This window comes from Bubalus kerabau, chromosome X, assembly GCF_029407905.1.
Source record: "Bubalus kerabau isolate K-KA32 ecotype Philippines breed swamp buffalo chromosome X, PCC_UOA_SB_1v2, whole genome shotgun sequence".
NCBI classification, from domain to species: Eukaryota; Metazoa; Chordata; class Mammalia; order Artiodactyla; family Bovidae; genus Bubalus; species Bubalus kerabau.
Window position 1 is genome coordinate 24,252,552 of NC_073647.1, and position 18,990 is coordinate 24,271,541.

The 18,990-nt window shown below is 44.2% G+C and overlaps 1 long non-coding RNA gene across 1 annotated transcript; it reads right to left on the reverse strand.

Annotated features, from left to right (window-relative positions):
* Positions 1 to 1,303: 1,303 nt before the first annotated feature.
* LOC129638627 (uncharacterized) lies at positions 1,304 to 3,587 on the reverse strand. Its single transcript, XR_008707937.1, has 2 exons — positions 3,448 to 3,587; positions 1,304 to 1,581 (listed from the first exon to the last, which is right to left on the reverse strand). It is a non-coding gene; the product is annotated as an uncharacterized LOC129638627 (long non-coding RNA).
* Between the last annotated feature and the right edge of the window lie 15,403 nt (positions 3,588 to 18,990).

Genomic DNA, 18,990 nt, shown 5'->3' on the forward strand with positions numbered 1-18,990 from the left:
ATAAAGTAGTAGTAATAATAGCTAATATTAGTAATAATAACAATAGCTATAATAGTAATACCAATAGCTAATATTTCAGAGGCATGCATTATGTGCCAGGCTTTGAGTTACGCACTTTTTCCCCACGTTGATCCACTTAGTTTGACAATAATTCTATGAGGTCAGAAGAATTCTCCCCTAAAATGCCTAATACTATTAATCATGACGATATACAATACAGCTCAGATCAGGATAATCCCACACTTATTAATCCTGCTTTTTCGCCCACATTTGCCCTCACACCTCCCCATCCTCCTCCGCACAGAGTTTTCATTTGAGTCCAGAGCGCTGGAGTTGTCTCACCAGGTACCAGACAGGGGAATGAACACAGGAGGCCAAGAGCACAAACATTTTGCAACCCAAATGCTGGAAGAAGGCTTTGCAGTCAGATATAAGAGATCAAATTTTCATGCAAAGAGTACTAATAGTGTGGAACTATCTAACAAAAGGGCTTATTTGCGGGGGAGGGGGGCGGGGAACAAACATGAGGGTCATTCAGAAATCTCCTTTTAAAGCAGAATACTGGAGCTTCACAGAAGGCCGGGACTCTGTGTTCCTGCTACCACCCTCCTTCCGTCTCTGCTTCCCTCAGCTGTTGTGGGGGGCGGGGAAGCTGGGTCAAGGTGGGGCCTTTTCCCTTCAGGTGGCAAGAATCCAGCCGTCCCCTCCCCCAGGCCCCTCTTCAGGTGGGGAACGCACAAGGCGGGAGCAGATAACAGTCCAAACACATAGATGGCTGTCACTAGGATGCTTGTGACACTCTTCTTACAAATGGAAACGGCCTGGTTGGAAGCTAGCACTTGCAAGAAGAGAGGATCTCCCCTGAGGGTAATCGAAAGCTAAAGCAGCCTCAGATGAGAATCCGCCTCGGAAGCTCATCCTCAGCCTCAGCAGTTTACCGCAGAGAGGGAAGCACATTGGCCTTTAAGCTCTAGAAGCGGGTAACCCAGTCACGTGGCTAAACACACCGCCCCGCCCACCTCCGCTGGCCGGGCAGACACCCGCGGGAAGTGCTGCCTCCGGCGTGAGAGGCTTATTTCAATGCTAACTGAAGACAAAGCAGAATCTATTTTCCCTTTGGCTTCCAGGAAGCCACAGCAGAGAATTTCACCATTTTTTCCCTAACACTGTCTGAGCCTGGTCCCAAATTCTTTCTGACTACGTCTCCCCCTCCCTGCCACTTCTGCCAAATTTCTGGGTGTGTGTGGTCGCAAAGGAGCACAGTCAGCCGGGTCCCCAGAATTCATGGAAACATGACAGAGAGTAATGTAACATTTTGTATTATGTCTAGTTTTAAAATAAAAAAGTCCTGTTTTTCTCCACTGACATTTTACATCACACTCCAAGACAATCTGTTGTGAAGGGACACTTGGGGGAAAGGCCAAAGATGGAAAAACTCAAACTGGGACTCTTTGGATACCTCGAAGACACTCAATTTCCGGAGCTTAGAGATTTAGTCCGCTGTCCTCTCCCGTCTTACAAAGGAAGCCACTTGGAGAGACTGACTTGTCCAAGGTCACACAGCTAGTAAACGGCAGAGCTCTATATGGTAAAGTTTTCAAAATGCTGTTATACACAATCCAAATGATCACCACAGCAGGGGGCATTTTTGTGTGTTGAAATTAGCTGATGAGTTGTCAGGAGGATTAAAATAACATCTGCAAAGTGGCATGCACAGTTGCTAAGGCAAATGAAATTAAAAGGTTCTATGCATTACACATTTTCTTTCCTTGATATTTATGTCCACATACATTTTGAGTTTACAGAGTTGTAATGTTTGTGTCTATATCACATCTTGATCTCTTTTTTTCACTTAACACAGACCCCATACTTACTATTTTAATGCTTAAAGAACATTCCATCTGGTCCATACCCTACTTTTTTTTTTTTTAACACGCTACCATTATTGAACATTTGGGTGGTTTCTAGCGTTTCACCATTATATATAGCGAGGCTTGGAACAACCTTATACAGCTTGCCACCCTCCCACCCACTGCGGTCCTTTTTAGCTGGTTTCTTTGGAAAATGTTCTCAAAAACGGAACGAGGCACATAAAGAGCTTTCAAAGAAGATTGCTCTCTAGAGAAATAGCACGTTTACTGTGTTTGTGTGTCATCAGTGATGGCACGCTATGGCAGTCAGAAAAAAAGTGGTTTAACTCTTCTGTCTGGGCATAGAAAAGGAACTTGCGAGTTCTTGGCTGAAACTCCCTAGCCTGGCCTTGCGCGCTCCACCCTTCAGCCCTTGGCAGTGTTAGTGCTTTTCTGGCCTTTTCCTAACTTCCTGCTTCTGCACAGAGTCTTGGAGCAGAAGTGAGCATGCTAATACAGAAGAGGATGAACAGTTCTGTATCAGTAAGTGGCCAAAACCTAGGAAAAGCAACATACAGAAGTTGACTGCCTCAAGGGCTTCACCAAATGAAAGGTGATTCACTTGTAAATTTCCATCACGGACAAAAAGGTGATTTTGGTTTCAAAGATTAGTTGGTAAGAAAAACCTGCCATTTCAGAGAGAAAAATCTCACTGTGGATCTATGTTGCATGTGTTTGATTTGACCATTTGGCCCAGTGGACTTGAGATATCTGTTCTGACTTCTGTCACAAATTACCAATTATTTAACAATAACAGGTTACATATTTTGAGTGTTAAAGACCTTGGCTTCCATGCATCATCTCATTTAATCGTCATAACTACCACGCTCATCCTCCTTTTACGGATGAGGAAACCGAGGCTTAGAAAGATTACCTTTCCCAAAGTCACACACCTAGGAAGTACAAGAGCTGTGATAAGAACTCAGGTCTGATTCTAAGGTCTTTTTGTGCTTGATCTCGTCCTGCCTCTTATATTCTCATTTATGAGATGGGGACTTACCTGCCATACTTACTCCAGTGTTGTTTCAAGGATCAAATGAGAGAAAAACCCCAAAGTGCTTTGCAAAGAGTAAACAAAACATTGTATAGATGTGTAGGCATTTTATAAATGTGAGGCGTGGTCATCACTTGGATTTAATTCGGCTACTGTGATGCTCTAGGCTTCCCTGGTGGCACAGACAGTAAACCGTCTGCCTGCAATGCGGGATACTTCGGTTTGATCCCTGTGTTGGGAAGATCCTCTGGAGAAGGAAATGGCAACCGACTCCACTACTCTTGCCTGTAAAATCCCACGGACAGAGGAGCCTGGTAGGCTACAGTCAATGGGGTCGCAGAGTCAGACACAACTGAGCGACTTCACATGGTCATGGTGATGCTCTAGGACTCTAACCTGGCACAGCTCTAGGCTTTTGGGAGAGACTCAGTCGTTTCTATTTTAAGAACAGTTTCTGGGAAGGGGGTCCCTGATTTCAGTTACACTGTGATATTTGCAAATACAGTGCTCCCCCTCAATAGAACTATCAGGAGAAAGACTTACCGCTGCCGGTGCCATTGCTCCCGATTATGGAGTGATCCATGTTTCAAAAGTCGTTCGGTGAGCTAGATGGGGTTGTGGTCCTCACCTGGTTCAGGTTTTATTGGCGTGGATGAATCAAGAAGCTGGCAAGTAAGTGAAGGAGTGGCTGTGTCCCTGAGGGAGAAACCAGGAGTTAGGCACAGTTCACCTTAATACCTGAGCCAGAGACCAGCCATTGAGAGGATGTTAGCCCTGAAAGAGGCTAATTGAGTTTTACTGTTTTTGTTTGAAAGGTATGCACTGTCCCTATGGGGAAAAGAGAAGGAACACTGTGTAAGTCATATATTGTATTAGACTCGTATGGGAAATTGTGGAACAAGATGCCTTTGGGCATACCTGCTTGTGGCACACCTGTGTGACACACTTGCCTGTCTGGGACATGCCTCCCTGAGTGTGCTGTGCCTCCTGGTCTCTTACATACATGGTCTCTGATTCTAGTAAAACTCTATGAAGTAGATACTATTATTATGCCCATATTACAGATGAGGAACTCAATCTGCCCCAGGATACACAGCTTCTCAATGAAACTAACAGCATACTGACCTCCCCAAAGAAGGAAAGAAGACCTGGGAACTGTGACTCAGGAGACTTGAGTTCTAGTTCTTAAGGTGCCACTACCTACCTGGTGACCTCAAGTCACTCCACTTCTGTTCCATCCTCTACAAATTAAAGGATCCTACTCCCTTGTGGCTTTGCTTCTTTCCTAGCTTTACATTTTGTGTTTTTTAGAATCTGTGCCATTATTGATGATTACTTACAATTGAAATGAAACGTGTTTAGTTGCTCAGGAAAGTAGAACTATAAATACTAAGTATCAAGGTCCCAGATCCAACATATAGATAAGAGTGAGCATGGCAGAAATGACAACAGAAAAGACACTATTTGGCAAGGTTGAGTGTTGATGCCATCTAGTGGGGAAAAGGAGCATGGCTTCCAGGCAAGGCCCTCTCCTGTGCTGCTGCTGCTGCTGCCGCTGCTGCTGCTAAGTCGCTTCAGTCGTGTCCGACTCTGTGCGACCCCAGAGACGGCAGCCCACCAGGCTCCCCCGTCCCTGGGATTCTCCAGGCAAGAACACTGGAGTGGGTTGCCATTTCCTTCTCCAATGCATGAAAGTGAAAAGTGAAAGTGAAGTCGCTCAGACGTGTCCGACTCTTCACGACCCCATGGACTGCAGCCTTCCAGGCTCCTCCGTCCATAGGGGAAAACCAGCAGAAATCATCCAATTGACCAATACACGGGATTTCACAGATATGTTAAATCTTACAAGGTTTCTAAAAGTCAATTACTTTTCTTTTGACCAAATTGATATTGGAAACATTGCTTTTCTGGGCATTATTATTAAATAGATGTGATATTGGGTGTATACTGGGTCCTTTCCCATGGTCCTCTCTCTCTCTCAGTTGGAATCCCAGAACCCTAGAAGGTCTGAGAAGGAAGAAAGCATCCTCAGAGAATTTCTAGGGTAACCCATTTCATTGTACAGAAAAAATGTTTTGATCAAGGCACACAGGTAGTTGACATAAGCAGGGTGACATCAGACTGGTCCCAGAACTCTAAAAATTGATCTGATAAAATCCACTCTCAGGAAATTAAAAGACGCTTGATCCTTGGAAGAAAAGTTATGACCAACCTAGACAGCATATTCAAAAGCAGAGACATTACTTTGCCAACAAAGGTCTCTCTAGTCAAACTATGGTTTCTCCAGTAGTCATGTACTGATGTGAGAGTTGGACTATAAGGAAAGCTGAGCTCCGAAGAACTGATGTTTTTGAACTGTGGTTTTGGAGAAGACTTTTGAGAGTCCCTTGGACTGAAAGGAGATCCAACCAGCCAATCCTAAAGGAAATCAGTCCTGAATATTCATTGGAAGGACTGATGCTGAAGCTGAAATTCCAATACTTTGGCCACCTGATGCAAAGAGCTGACTCATTTGAAAAGACCCTGATGCTAGAAAAGATTGAAGGTGGGAGGAGAAGGGGACGACAGAGGATGAGATGGTTGGATGGCGTCACTGACTCGATGGACAAGAGTTTGAGTAAACTCGGGGAGTTGGTGATGGACAGGGAGGCCTGGCATGCTGCGATTCATGGGGTCTCAAAGAGTCGGACATGACTGAGTGACTGAACTGAAAATCTAAATGGGCAAGATTAGATATTTGTAAAATCACGTTGAGAGGTGAGAAGAGGTGGCAAGAATACACAGGAGAACTGTACAAAAAAGAGCTTCAAGACCCAGATAATCATGATGGTGTGATCACTCACCTAGAGCCAGACATCCTGGAATGTGAAGTCAAGTGGGCCTTAGAAAGCATCACTACGAACAAAGCTAGTGGAGGTGATGGAATTCCAGTTGAGCTCTTTCAAATCCTGAAAGATGATGCTGTGAAAGTGCTGCATTCAATATGCCAGCAAAGTTGGAAAACTCAGCAGTGGCCACAGGACTAGAAAAGGTGTTTTCATTCGAATCCCAAAGAAAGGCAATGCCAAAGAATGCTCAAACTACCACACAATTGCGCTCATCTCACACGCTAGGAAAGTAATGCTCAAAATTCTCCAAGCCAGGCTTTAGCCAGATGACACCACCCTTATCGCAGAAAGTGAAGAGGAACTAAAGAGCCTCTTGATGAAAGTGAAAGAGAAGAGCGAAAAAGTTGGTTTAAAGCTCAACATTCAGAAAACTAAGATCATGGCATCTGGTCCCAGCACTTCAAGCTGGTTTTAGAAAAGGCAGAGGAACCAGAGATCAAATTGCCAACATCCACTGGATCATGGAAAAAGGAAGAGAGTTCCAGAAAAATATCTATTTCTGCTTTATTGACTGTGCCAAAGCCTTTGACTGTGTGGATCACAATAAACTGTGGAAAATTCTGAAAGAGATGTGAATACCAGACCACCTGACCTGCCTCTTGAGAAACCTGTATGCAGGTCAGGAAGCAACAGTTAGAACTGGATATGGAACAACAGACTGGTTCCAAATAGGAAAATAGTACATCAAGGCTGTATCTTGTCACCCTGCTTATTTAACTTCTATGCAGAATACATCATGAGCAACGCTGGGCTGGAAGAAGCACAAGCTGGAATCAAAATTGCCGGGAGAAATATTGATAACCTCAGATATGCAGATGACACCACCCTTATGGCAGAAAGTGAAGAGAACTCAAAAGCCTCTTGATGAGTGAAAGAGGAGAGTGAAAAAGTTGGCTTAAAGCTCAACTTTCAGAAAACGAAGATCATGGCATCTGGTCCCATCCCTTCATGGGGAATAGAGGGGGAAACAGTGGAAACAGTGTCAGACTTTATTTTTTTGGGCTCCAAAGTCACTGCAGATGGTGATTGCCACCGTGAAATTACAAGATGCTTATTCCTTGGAAGGAAAGTTATGACCAACCTAGATAGCATATTGAAAAGCAGAGACATTACTTTTCCAACAAAGGTCCCTCTAGTCAAGGCTATGGTTTTTCCTGTGGTCATGTATGGATGTGAGAGTTGGACTGTGAAGAAAGCTGAGTGCTGAAGAATTGATGCTTTTGAACTGTGGTGTTGGAGAAGACCCTTGAGAGTCCCTTGGACTGCAAGGAGATCCAACCAGTCCATTCTAAAGGAGATCAGTCCTGGGTGTTCTTTCGAAGAACTGATGCTAAAGCTGAAACTCCAATACTTTGGCCACCTCATGCGAAGAGTTGACTCATTCGAAAGACTGTGATGCTGGGAGGGATTGGGGGCAGGAGGAGAAGGGGACGACAGAGGATGAGATGGCTGGATGGCATCACTGACTCGATGGACATGGGTTTGAGTGAACTCCGGGAGTTGGTGATGGACAGGGAGGCCTGGCATGCTGCAATTCATGGGTTCGCAAAGAGTAGGACACAACTGAGTGACTGAACTGAACTGAACTGAATCAATGATATTTGCATATTTGAAGAAAGCCTGACGTTCTGGTGGGAAGGAATGGGTGTCTGACAAAAACCAGAAGGCACAGACCCTGAGGGGAGCTTTAGGCACTAGAAGGCGCTCTTACTGCAGGGAGAGAGGGAAGGCTGTCTCCCTAGGGTTCCTGCTGCTGCTGCTAAGTCACTTCAGTCGTGTTCGACTCTATGTGACCCCATAGACGGCAGCCACCATCCCTGGGATTCTCCAGGCAAGAACACTGGGGTGGGTTGCCATTTCCTTCTCCAATGCATGAAAGTGAAAAGTGAAAGTGAAGTCGCTCAGTCGTGTCTGCCTCTTCACAACCCCATGGACTGCAGCCTACCAGGCTCCTCCATCCATAGGATTTTCCAGGCAAGAGTACTGGAGTGGGGTGCCATTGCGTTCTCCCTAGGGTTCCTAGAACCCCCCAATGAAGGATCTCATCTTCCAGAGAGGCAGTCCCATCCTTGGGGGAGTGACCATAGCTCCCAGTGCGCTGGGTGTAATCTTACCTTTTCTGCTGCTTGCAGGAAAGAATATCAGAAGTGAGCATGAAAGCAAAGGTGGTTGCTGGATAACTTGCTTCTGCTAGAATGTCTTTTTAAAAAAGTCGACTTGCAACAAACTCATAGCCCCTAATTCTAGTGGCCCACATAGTCTTGTAATTATCCTCTGCACAACCACCTTTAATCATGATGATGACAACGATGATGGCTGACATCACCAAGTGTATCCATTGAGTCAGGGCCTTTGCCTTTATTGTATCATTTAGATCTGGCAAAAGCCCCATGCGGTACTAATTACGATCCTCATTTCACAACAGAGTAAGCTGACACTCAGAGAGCAGTTTACCCAGAGTCCCAAGGCTCCCCTGACTACTTCAGCCCTTAATCACAACCCTATACCACCTCTTCCCTGAGAACTTGGATAGGAGTCCCTTCTCGTCACGTAGACCCCATTGTAAACGTGAGCAGAGTAATCCAGCAATTCTCTTTCGGGAATTGGTCCAGCTGCTTGGTAGGCTATTTGCCTGTAGGGGGAGAGATTACCTTGGGAAAACATTTCCTAATTTCCAACAAATTGCTTGCTGGTTGGAAGTGGAGGGGGAGATCTATGCAGGAAGATAGGTAATTAAGGGGAAGAACTTTTGATTGTCTGTTGTTCAGTTCATCAGAACAATTGCTTAAACAGACTGTTATGAACTGACTGTATAGTTAACTGATTCAAACCTTCCTTCCTCTCTCATACAAAAGTCCCTTCAGTAATCAACAAGCATGCACAGAGTTCTTCACCAAAAGGGATGGACTTCCTTCCAGTGTTTGTTATCAAATATGAGCCCGTCTTCCTCCCGTTAAATTATCAATTAGGTGAAGACTTTCTATGAAGAAGAATCTATCATCTATTGTCCCACCTCTTCCTACTTTTGATCTTTTTTTGTTTGTTTCTTATGCTAAGAATACACGCAAGAGCTTATATAACATTTTATGCTGCCTCTCTACAGTTTTTTGCTTTTAAGGCAGATAATAATAAACAAGCACATTTAGAAAAGGTCAACAGGAAACGGTTGAACACAAGCTGAGAAGGCTCTTAAAAAAGAGGAAGTGAGCTAGGGACTATAGAAATTTTGTGTCAGGAGGGTCATCAAAAAAGAAAAGGCTTTAAAAAAAAAAAAGGCCACACCTCTTGCCTGGTCTCCACACAGCAAGTCTAGACTATCAGCAGAATTTTCAGCTGTTTCCTGAAATAAGCCCAAGCTGCCAGTTAGACTGACCACAAGTTGCCTCCAGGGCTAAAGATTGTGTCTTTTGTAATCAGTAAATTCCCCCAAATTGCCTGTGCTAGTTTTGGTGTGTTTTAGATACTCAGTAAATACTTAGTGAGTCAAAATGGACTTTGTAATCAGAATACAGGCTTCAAGAATCAGGGTGCTTTTATTGGTGAAACAGCACAAGAAATGAGAAACTACAGACTTCCTTTCAGAGTATGAAGGGGAGACTGTATGGTAGTAAATGCACTCCTCTCGTTGTATATGAATGATAACTGTACAAATGCAGCCAGCAGGGCATAGGGAAAGTTTTTCAGGACTTGTCACAGCTGCCTTCAAATTTAGCTGTCTACTTTCACTGTACAATTAACTGAAATAATTATTTGATTAAAAAAAAAAACCCATGGTGTGTGTGTTGTTTAATCCAAAGAAGCTAGTATTGAAAATAATTTTTAGGATTTGGCCAGTTCTTACCACCAGAAGTCTGAGGTCACTCATAGGGTGTGATGTGTGAGAAATTCTCAAAGACATCCCTTTCTCTTCCTAGGTCTCCCAAGCTTTTCTCCTCAAGCTTGTGACTGCTACTTAAAATCCTGAGCGGGGGAGGTAAAGTCTTGTCTCTGGATGACATCTGTTAAAATCATGTATTTGGGAAGAAGGGAGGAGAAACCATCTTGGAAGGGAGCAATTATTATGTGCCAGGCATAATGCTGGCAAATATGCACATGAAAAGGAAGCCTCATTAGTCATTAGGGACATTCAGATGAAAGCCATAGTGAGATACTACTATGTACGGATCAGGATGGCTAAAACAAAAAGCAAAGCTAAAAACTGATACACTCAGGGAATTCACTGGCAGTCCAGTGGTTAAGACTCCACATGCCACGTGGCCAAAAAAAAGTCAGGATCCCTTGCCTTCTGTAACTATCCAAAAAGAAATAAATATTTAAAACTAAGCAAAACTGATACTATCAAATGCTGAGAAGGATTCAGAGTATCTGTACTGCTTGTATATTGCTGGTGAGATATCTTTGAGGAAGCAGGAGGAAAATGTGGAATAATTTGGTCTCTTGTCTAGAATGGAGGTTTGTGTGTTGTTGTTGGGGGCTACCATGAAGTATTGTTATAAGCAGAGGCAGCAGCTCTAAACAGCAGTGACCAAGTGTTATGTGGTGACAAAAATCATTCTTAAGGAAAATGAAGAACCCTAGAGAAAGAGTAAGCTCATGATCTTAGCCTGAAGCCTGGTCCAAAGAGGGGGCATTTATTTGGCATTTTTTTCCTATTAAAATTACACGGTCTCCAGAGGTTAGCCTAATTCAGTGCTGCCTCTAATGAATGCATCACACTGCCTTTTAATGCTCAGGTTTATGTACAGATTTGCTGTGTCCTGAATTAGTCCCAGCACCCTAACTTCCCAGGACTGGTGAAGGTTGGAGAAAATCTCTTGACAAGGGGATGCATGTGAACACAGGATTTACAGTACCTGTCACTATCAGGACTAATGACTTCCCCTCATTGATGGCTTTGGCTTTCATTTGAGCAAGAGTAGGGTACTTCCACGTCCAAGGTAAGAGAAACTCAAGTAAGATGGTAGGTGTTGCAAGAGGGCATCAGAGGGCAGACACACTGAAACCATAATCACAGAAAACTAGCCAATCGAATCACACGGACCACAGCCTTGTCTAACTCAATGAAACTAAGCCATGCCCTGTGGGGACACCCAAGACGGGCAGGTCATGCTGGAGAGGTCTCACAGAATGTGGTCCACTGGAGAAGGGCATGGCAAACCACTTCAGTATTCTTCCCTTGAGAACCCCATGAACAGTATGAAAAGGCAAAATGATAGGATACTGAAAGGGGAACTCCCCAGGTGCCCAATATGCTACTGGAGATGAGTGGAGAAATAACTCCAGAAAGAATGAAGGGATGGAGCCAAAGCAAAAACAATACCCAGCTGTGGACGTGACTGGTGATAGAAGCAAGGTCCGATGCTGTAAAGAGCAATATTGCATAGGAACCTGGAATGTCAGGTCCATGAATCAAGGCAAATTGGAAGTGGTCAAACAGGAGATGGCAAGAGTGAATGTCAACATTCTAGGAATCAGCAAACTAAAATGGACTGGAATGGGTGGATTTAACTCAGATGACCATTGTATCTACCACTGTGCGCAGGAATCCGTAAGAAGACATGGAGTAGCCATCATGGTCAACAAAAGAGTTCAAAATGCAGTACTTGGATGCAATCTCAAAAACGACAGAATGATCTCTGTTCGTTTCCAAGGCAAACCATTCAATATCACAGTAATCCAAGCCTATGCCCCAACCAGTAACGCTGAAGAAGCTGAAGTGGAACTGTTCTATGAAGACCTACAAGACCTTTTAGAAATAACACCCAAAAAAGATGTCCTTTTCATTATAGGGGACTGGAATGCAAAGGTAGGAAGTCAAGAAACACCTGGAGTAACAGGGAAATTTGGCCTTACAATACGGAATGAAGCAGGGCAAAGACCAATAGAGTTTTGTGAAGAGAATGCAATGGTCATAGCAAACACCCTCTTCCAACAACACAAGAGAAGACTCTACACATGGACATCACCAGATGGTCAACACCGAAATCAGATTGATTATATTCTTTGCAGCCAAAGATGGAGAAGCTCTATACAGTCAGCAAAAACAAGACTAGGAGCTGACTGTGGCTCAGATCATGAACTCCTTATTGCAAATTCAGACTTAAATTAAAGAAAGTAGGGAAAACCACTAGACCATTCAGGTATGACCCAAATCAAATCCTTTATGATTATACAGTGGAAGTGAGAAATAGAGTTACGGGACTAGATCTGATAGACAGAGTGCCTGATGAACTACAGATGGAGGTTCGTGACATTGTACAGGAGACAGGGATCAAGACCATCCCCATGGAATGTAAAAAAGCAAAATGGCTGTCTGGGGAGGCCTTACAAATAGCTGTGAAAAGAAGAGAAGCAAAAAGCAAAGGAGAAAAGGAAAGATAAGCATCTGAATGCAGAGTTCCAAAGAATAGCAAGGAGAGATAATAAAGCTTTCCTCAGTCATCAATGCAAAGAAATAGAGGAAAACAACAGAATGGGAAAGACTAGGGATCTCTTCAAGAAAATCAGAGATACCAAAGGAACATTTCATGCAAAGATGGGCTCGATAAAGGACAGAACGGGTATGGACCTAACAGAAGCAGAAGATATTAAGAAGAGGTGGCAAGAATACACAGGAGAACTGTACAAAAAAGATCTTCATGACACAGATAATCACGGTGGTGTGATCACTCACCTAGAGCCAGACATCCTGGAATGTGAAGTCAAGTGGGCCTTAGAAAGCATCACTACGAACAAAGCTAGTGGAGGTGATGGAATTCCAGTTGAACTCTTTCAAATCCTGAAAGAGATTGCTTTGAGTGCTGCGCTCAGTATGCCAGCAAATTTGGAAAATTCTGCAGTGGCCACAGGACTGGAAAAGATCAGTTTTCATTCCAATCCCAAAGAAAGGCAATACCAAAGAATGCTCAAACTACCACACAATTGCACTCATCTCACACGCTAGTAAAGTAATGCTCAAAATTCTCCAAGCCAGGCTTCAGCAATACGTGAACCGTGAACTTCCAGATGTTCAAGCTGGTTTTAGAAAAGGCAGAGGAACCAGAGATCAAATTGCCAACATCCGCTGGATCATGGAAAAAGCAAGAGAGTTCCAGAAAAACATCTATTTCTGCTTTATTGGCTATGCCAAAGCCTTTGACTGTGTGGATCACAGTAAACTGTGGAAAATTCTGAAAGAGAAGGGAATATCAGACCACCTGACCTGCCTCTTGAGAAACCCGTATGCAGGGCAGGAAGCAACAGTTAGAACTGGGTATGGAACAACAGACTGGTTCCAAATAGGAAAAGAGTACATCAAGGCTGTATATTGCCACCCTGCTTATTTAACTTATATGCAGAGTACATCATGAGAAACCCTGGGCTGGAAGAAGCACAAGCTGGAATCAAGACTTCCAGGAGAAATATCAGTCACCTCAGATATGCAGATGACGCCACCCTTATGGCAGAAAGTGAAGAGGAACTCAAAAGCCTCTTGATGAAAGTGAAAGAGGAGAGTGAAAAAGTTGGCTTAAAGCTCAACATTCAGAAAACGAAGATCATGGCATCCAGTCCCATCACTTAATGGGAAATAGATGGGGAAACAGTGTCAGACTTTATTTTTGGGGGCTCCAAAATCACTGCAGATGGTGATTGCAGCCATGAAATTAAAAGACGCTTACTCCTTAGAAGAAAAGTTATGACCAACCTAGATAGCATATTGAAAAGCAGAGACATTACTTTGCCAACAAAGGTCCGTCTAGTCAAGGCTATGGTTTTTCCTGTGGTCATGTATGGATTCTGAGAGTTGGACTGTGAAGAAAGCTGAGTGCTGAAGAATTGATGCTTTTGATCTGTGGTGTTGGAGAAGACTCTTGAGAGTCCCTTGGACTGCAAGGAGATCCAACCAGTCCATTCTAAAGGAGATTGGTCCTGGGTGTCCTGGAATGATGTTAAAGCTGAAACTCCAGTACTTTGGCCACCTCGTGTGAAGAGTTGACTCATTGGAAAAGACCCTGATGCTGGGAGGGATCGGGGGCAGGAGGAGAAGGGGACGACAGAGGATGAGATGGCTGGATGGCATCACCGACTCGATGGACATGAGTTTGGTTGATCTCCAGGAATTGGTGATGGACAGGGAGGCCTGGCGTGCTGCAATTCATGGGGTCGCAAAGAGTCGGACATGACTGAGGGACTGAACTGAACTGAGCGTACTTCCCTGGTTCTGTAATTTCCCTGACAACTAAGAAGGTTGTCAAGGTTACCCACTTATCTCCACCTGACTCAAATCACCCTCCTGGCCTGGGAGCTCTGGGTAGCTTACTAGACAGATGTTGTCACGGTTGCCTGACTACCTGCCAATATGGTTAAAGCAAGCAAATAAATATGCTCTCTGCCTTTTACCTCCGGAAGGAACCTGTCTGGAGCTAATTGAAGTAGAGAGCATCAAATAATCTAAATAGATACACATTGTGTTATACAGAGCCACTAAATCAAGCTGAAGAGTACTCTGAAGTGGAGTCTGTGTTATGACATGCCTGGATTGTTCATGTGGAGATCATTTCCTTGGAATGGAAAATGGCAGATGATTGTACAATCAATGGGGTTGCCATCTGGTTGATTGTATTCCAGTACTTTGGCTGAATACCATTGGTCAGAAAACAATTCATCTGACCGTGGTCATTTCTAATTGTTCTGACAGAACTGAGGACTTTTTCAGCCATGGAAACAGACTTGTTTTTGTATGGTTTTGATATGTAGGAATTTGGAACCCCTTCCCTTTATAAAGGATTCAAAAGTTCCATCCTTTTTCTAAAAATAAAACATATATCTGCATAAAGGCTGAAAGTTTGCTACCTATTTATATAATGAAATCAGTAAACACTCTGAAAATGATCTTCCTTTTCACCTCAGATTTTGTATCATCTTGTGAAGTGAAGTGAAGTGAAAGTCACTCAGTTGTGTCCGACTCTTTGTGACCCCATGGACTATACAGCCCATGGAATTCTCTAGGCCAGAATACTGGAGTGGGTAGCCGTTCCCTTCTCCAGGGTATCTTCCCAACCCAGGGATCGAACCCAGGTCTCCCGCATTGCAGGTGGATTCTTTACCAGCTGAGCCACAAGGGTAATATTTTGGGGCTGACTTTAATATCTATATCCTGTCTCCATCTAGAACATTCTATAACTCACAGTATCTTATAGGGGCTTGTTCAAATGAGGGGCCCTGACATTTACTGGAAGCTTTATTAGCTTCTTTTAGCTTTATGGTAAAAATCACTCTACAGAGCACCTATCTTAGCCTCGAGTTATTAAATCATTAAGGTATGAATTAATATCTATCTCTCCTAGTAGACTGAGTTCTGAGAGAACAGAGACTATGTCTAATTTTGCTGACCATCAAATCTTTAGTATTTAGTGTGGTGTCTGGAGTTCTCACTAAATATCTGTTTGTCCAGCACAGTGCCTCATGGGACCTGAGGCAGGGCTGAATGAAACGGCAGAAAGAAGCCCTAGCCTTCTCAAACTTGCTGTAGGCAGAACGCCAACCCCCAAATAGCTGAGGTAATCAATGGGATCTGGGCAGATTTCTGAGTGGGGGAATGAGGAAGGAAGCAAGTCACATGCTTAGGTTGGACTAGACTGGCCTAGACTAGGAAGCCAGGGGTATTATGTGAGTGGGGCGGTACCTGTCACACACTAGTGCCTCCCTCTAAGCCTCATCAGGGATGAGCAGGAGGCTGTTTCTCACAGCAAATAAAAGGGAAAAGGCACAAGGAATCGGAAAGCAGTCAGAGAGCATCACTAGAATGGCCTAATAGTCATAAGAACTGCCATTTACCAAGCTTCGGGCAAATGCTCAATATTTTCCCAGATAGTATCTCATGTCTTCCTCATCATTGCTCTCTAAGAGGGATCTCATCTACATTGCATGCTGTGGAAACTAGGGCTCAAGTTGGTCTGGAATGCATCAGCATTCCCAAGCAAGTCCAAGTCCCTCTATGCCTGGTCTTTCTGAGTTCAGAGCCAGAACTCTGTTTGAACCACTATTCACTGGAAGAGGAATCGAGAAACACACAGAGCCTGCCGTGAGTGAGGGTGAAAGTAGCTGCCAGAGTACACTTGGGTTAGCTGCTGGAGAACCAGACAGACAGGTTTCTTGCCATGTGGGAGCAGGGTTTGGTTTGAGTCGTAACTAGGGCTGGAAGCAGGGTGGTACTGGGGAAAGACAGCTGTTGCTAAGTCGCTTCAGTCATGTCCGACTCTGTGCGACCCCATAGACGGCAGCCCACCAGGCTCCCCGTGTCCCTGGGATTCTCCAGGCAAGGACACTGGAGTGGGTTGCCATTTCCTTCTCCAATGCATGAAAGTGAAAAGTGAAAGTGAAGTCGCTCAGTCGTATCCAACTCTTAGTGACCCCATGGACTGCAGCCTACCGGGCTCCTGCATCCATGGGATTTTCCAGGCAAGAGTACTGGAGTGGGTTGCCATTGCCTTCTCCCAGGGAAGGACTGCTACTGCTAAGTCACTTCAGTCGTGTCCGACTCTGTGCGACCCCATAGACGGCAGCCCACCAGGCTCCCCCTGTCCCTGGGATTCTCCAGGCAAGAACGCTGGAGTGGGTTGCCATTTCCTTCTCCAATGCATGAAAGTGAAAAGTGAAAGTGAAGTCGCTCAGTCGTATCCAACTCTTAGTGACCCCATGGACTGCAGCCTACCGGGCTCCTGCATCCATGGGATTTTCCAGGCAAGAGTACTGGAGTGGGTTGCCATTGCCTTCTCCCAAGGAAGGACTAGGCCAAGACAATTAAAGGAAAATATCCAGAACCTAGGCGAGCTCCCGGTTTGGTTCTCAGTGGGGTAAAGCTGGATATGGCAGGGCTACTGGCTCTCTCATTGGCTCAAAGAGTTTCCCTAGGTCAAGCAATCTATTCAGTGTGGTCACTGGGTGGCCTGAGCTGCCACTGTGCGCAGCTCATAAGTGGGAGCTCTGTGTTAAGATGAGACATGAGCCCAGCTTCTAAGTTGTAGCCCTCTGAACCCGGTCCTTGCCCTGAACTCTTGAGCAATGGAAACAGCAGTGACAGCTGTGGAAACAAGCAACCTTGCTCATCTTGGCATTGAGTTATACAGTACATCATCATCACAGAGGGAATCAGTAACATCTGTCTTTCCTGGCCCTTATTTAACTTATTCTAGTTGTGAAACCTCTCCATGTTCCCACTCTCTAACTACTGTAAATGATGCAAAAGGGGAGCGAGAGACTGAAAGAGGGACGGAGAATTAATTTACCACTGGATGAAATGAAAATGTACTGAAGTGTAATGGAATTTCATTAACTTTGGAAACTATGATGAATGCTGTCCAAATAATTCTTACTAATGCATAATTCACAGCTGAAAATAGAGCCAAACTCTCCTAAAAAGCACATCCACTTATGCCCCCAAATTAATTTGGTGTGTTATTCAGAATGGTTGACAGGATAAAAGATCTACTATGAAATGTAATCATCTATTAAGATTGGGAATCTATGAACCTTTCTAGTTTAGGAGAAGACGGTAGCTGATAACAAGTGGCATCTTGAGAGGCAGACACCCACAGTCCTCATTCTCATAATTTGACTCTCCCCAAAGACATCATTTTAGACATAACGAGAGAGAAGATAGGATGAGCTTTGAGATCTCCATAGCAACCATGGCCCAATTCATATATATCCCCAAAGCAAATTAAAATCAATTTCAAAAGATTCAAATGGGGTCAGGAAAAGGCCTATACCTTTTCTGACTGGAAATGCTTTTACATTATATGTTTATAGAGTATATAAATTATATAGACCATATAGGATATGCATTTACATATAACTACACAGAAAGATTTAAAAATTCCTTTCCCATTTTGTGTAATAGTATCTATCCTGTTCCATAAACTCTCAACTGACATTTATCTCTTAACATCTTAAGACATAATAATCCCTTCATTAAAACTCGCTTATGCTTTTCCTATACTCAGGAGAGTGGTAATGGGAGAGAGACCTTTTCACCTTTAGATCTAACACAAACCCCCACGTGGTTGGCAAAGAGTAACTCTTATTAAGTAGGAGGGCAGCTATTGGTCCAGCTCCCACCAATGCGAATACGTAGATTCAGAGGCCAGTTGACATCTGACAATGGAGGCATCATGGTTTCCCCCGCTCCTCTCTGGGTCCCTTCAGCCAATTAGAGAGAACCTTGGTCAGACATGTGCATAGTAATGTCAGCAATGGCTTCTGGAACCCTCTGAACTCCTTTCCCAAGGTAGACTGCGCTAGAGGTGGACGTATAATGAAGGAGCACTACTTCCAAGATCATCCCTATTTGTCCTAAAGGCCAGATCTTATGATTTGGGCTGCTAGAGTGGTAAATAAGCACAGGGACTGCTGATACAGAGTATGTGACTAAGTAGGAGGCAGCTTTTGGGCCAGCTTCCACCAATGGGAGATCTTAGTTTGAGAGGTCAGCAATGCTTCACATTGGAGGCTACCTGGCTCCTCCCCCTCCCATAGCTCCCTTCAACCACTCAGAGAGTACCCTAGACTTGACGTTTGGGGATAATTTCTCCTACCTCTCAACTCCTTCCCATAAGGCAGGGTGCAGAGTATGGAAGTGGAGATGTCATGAAGGTAGCACTATCTTCTAAGGCCAACCCTATTTCTTCTCAAAGATCAGAAACTAGGATCTGAAATTCTAGGGTAAGATGCCAGCACATGGCTGCTGGTAAAAAGACTGTGAAGACAAGGAGAGTAGCCACTGGGCAAGCTTCCACCAATAGGAGACCTTAGTTTGAGACGTCTTGGAAAATTGGCCTTGGAAGATGGTTGTCCCCCAAGACACACCCACTTTCATTCTCCAGACCTAGTGCTAGGAAAAGAACTTGAAAGGGTAGCAGAAAATATTCCTGATATCACTATTCACATGTGAACACAAGGTGCTCTCTGATTGGCTGAGGGACTCAAGGGGTGTGGGGAGGAGCCTTGACACCTCCATTGTGAGGCATTGATGGCCTCTCAAACTAAGGTCTGTCAATGGTGGAAGCTGACCAATGGATGACTCTTACTTAATAGCAAACTCTGTATCAACAGCCAAGCTGCTCGATTTGATGGCAGCACCCCATGTGACAGGCCATTAGTAGTAATAGAGTTGGCCTTGGAAAGTAGTAGTCCACCTGGACACGCACTTTCATTCTCC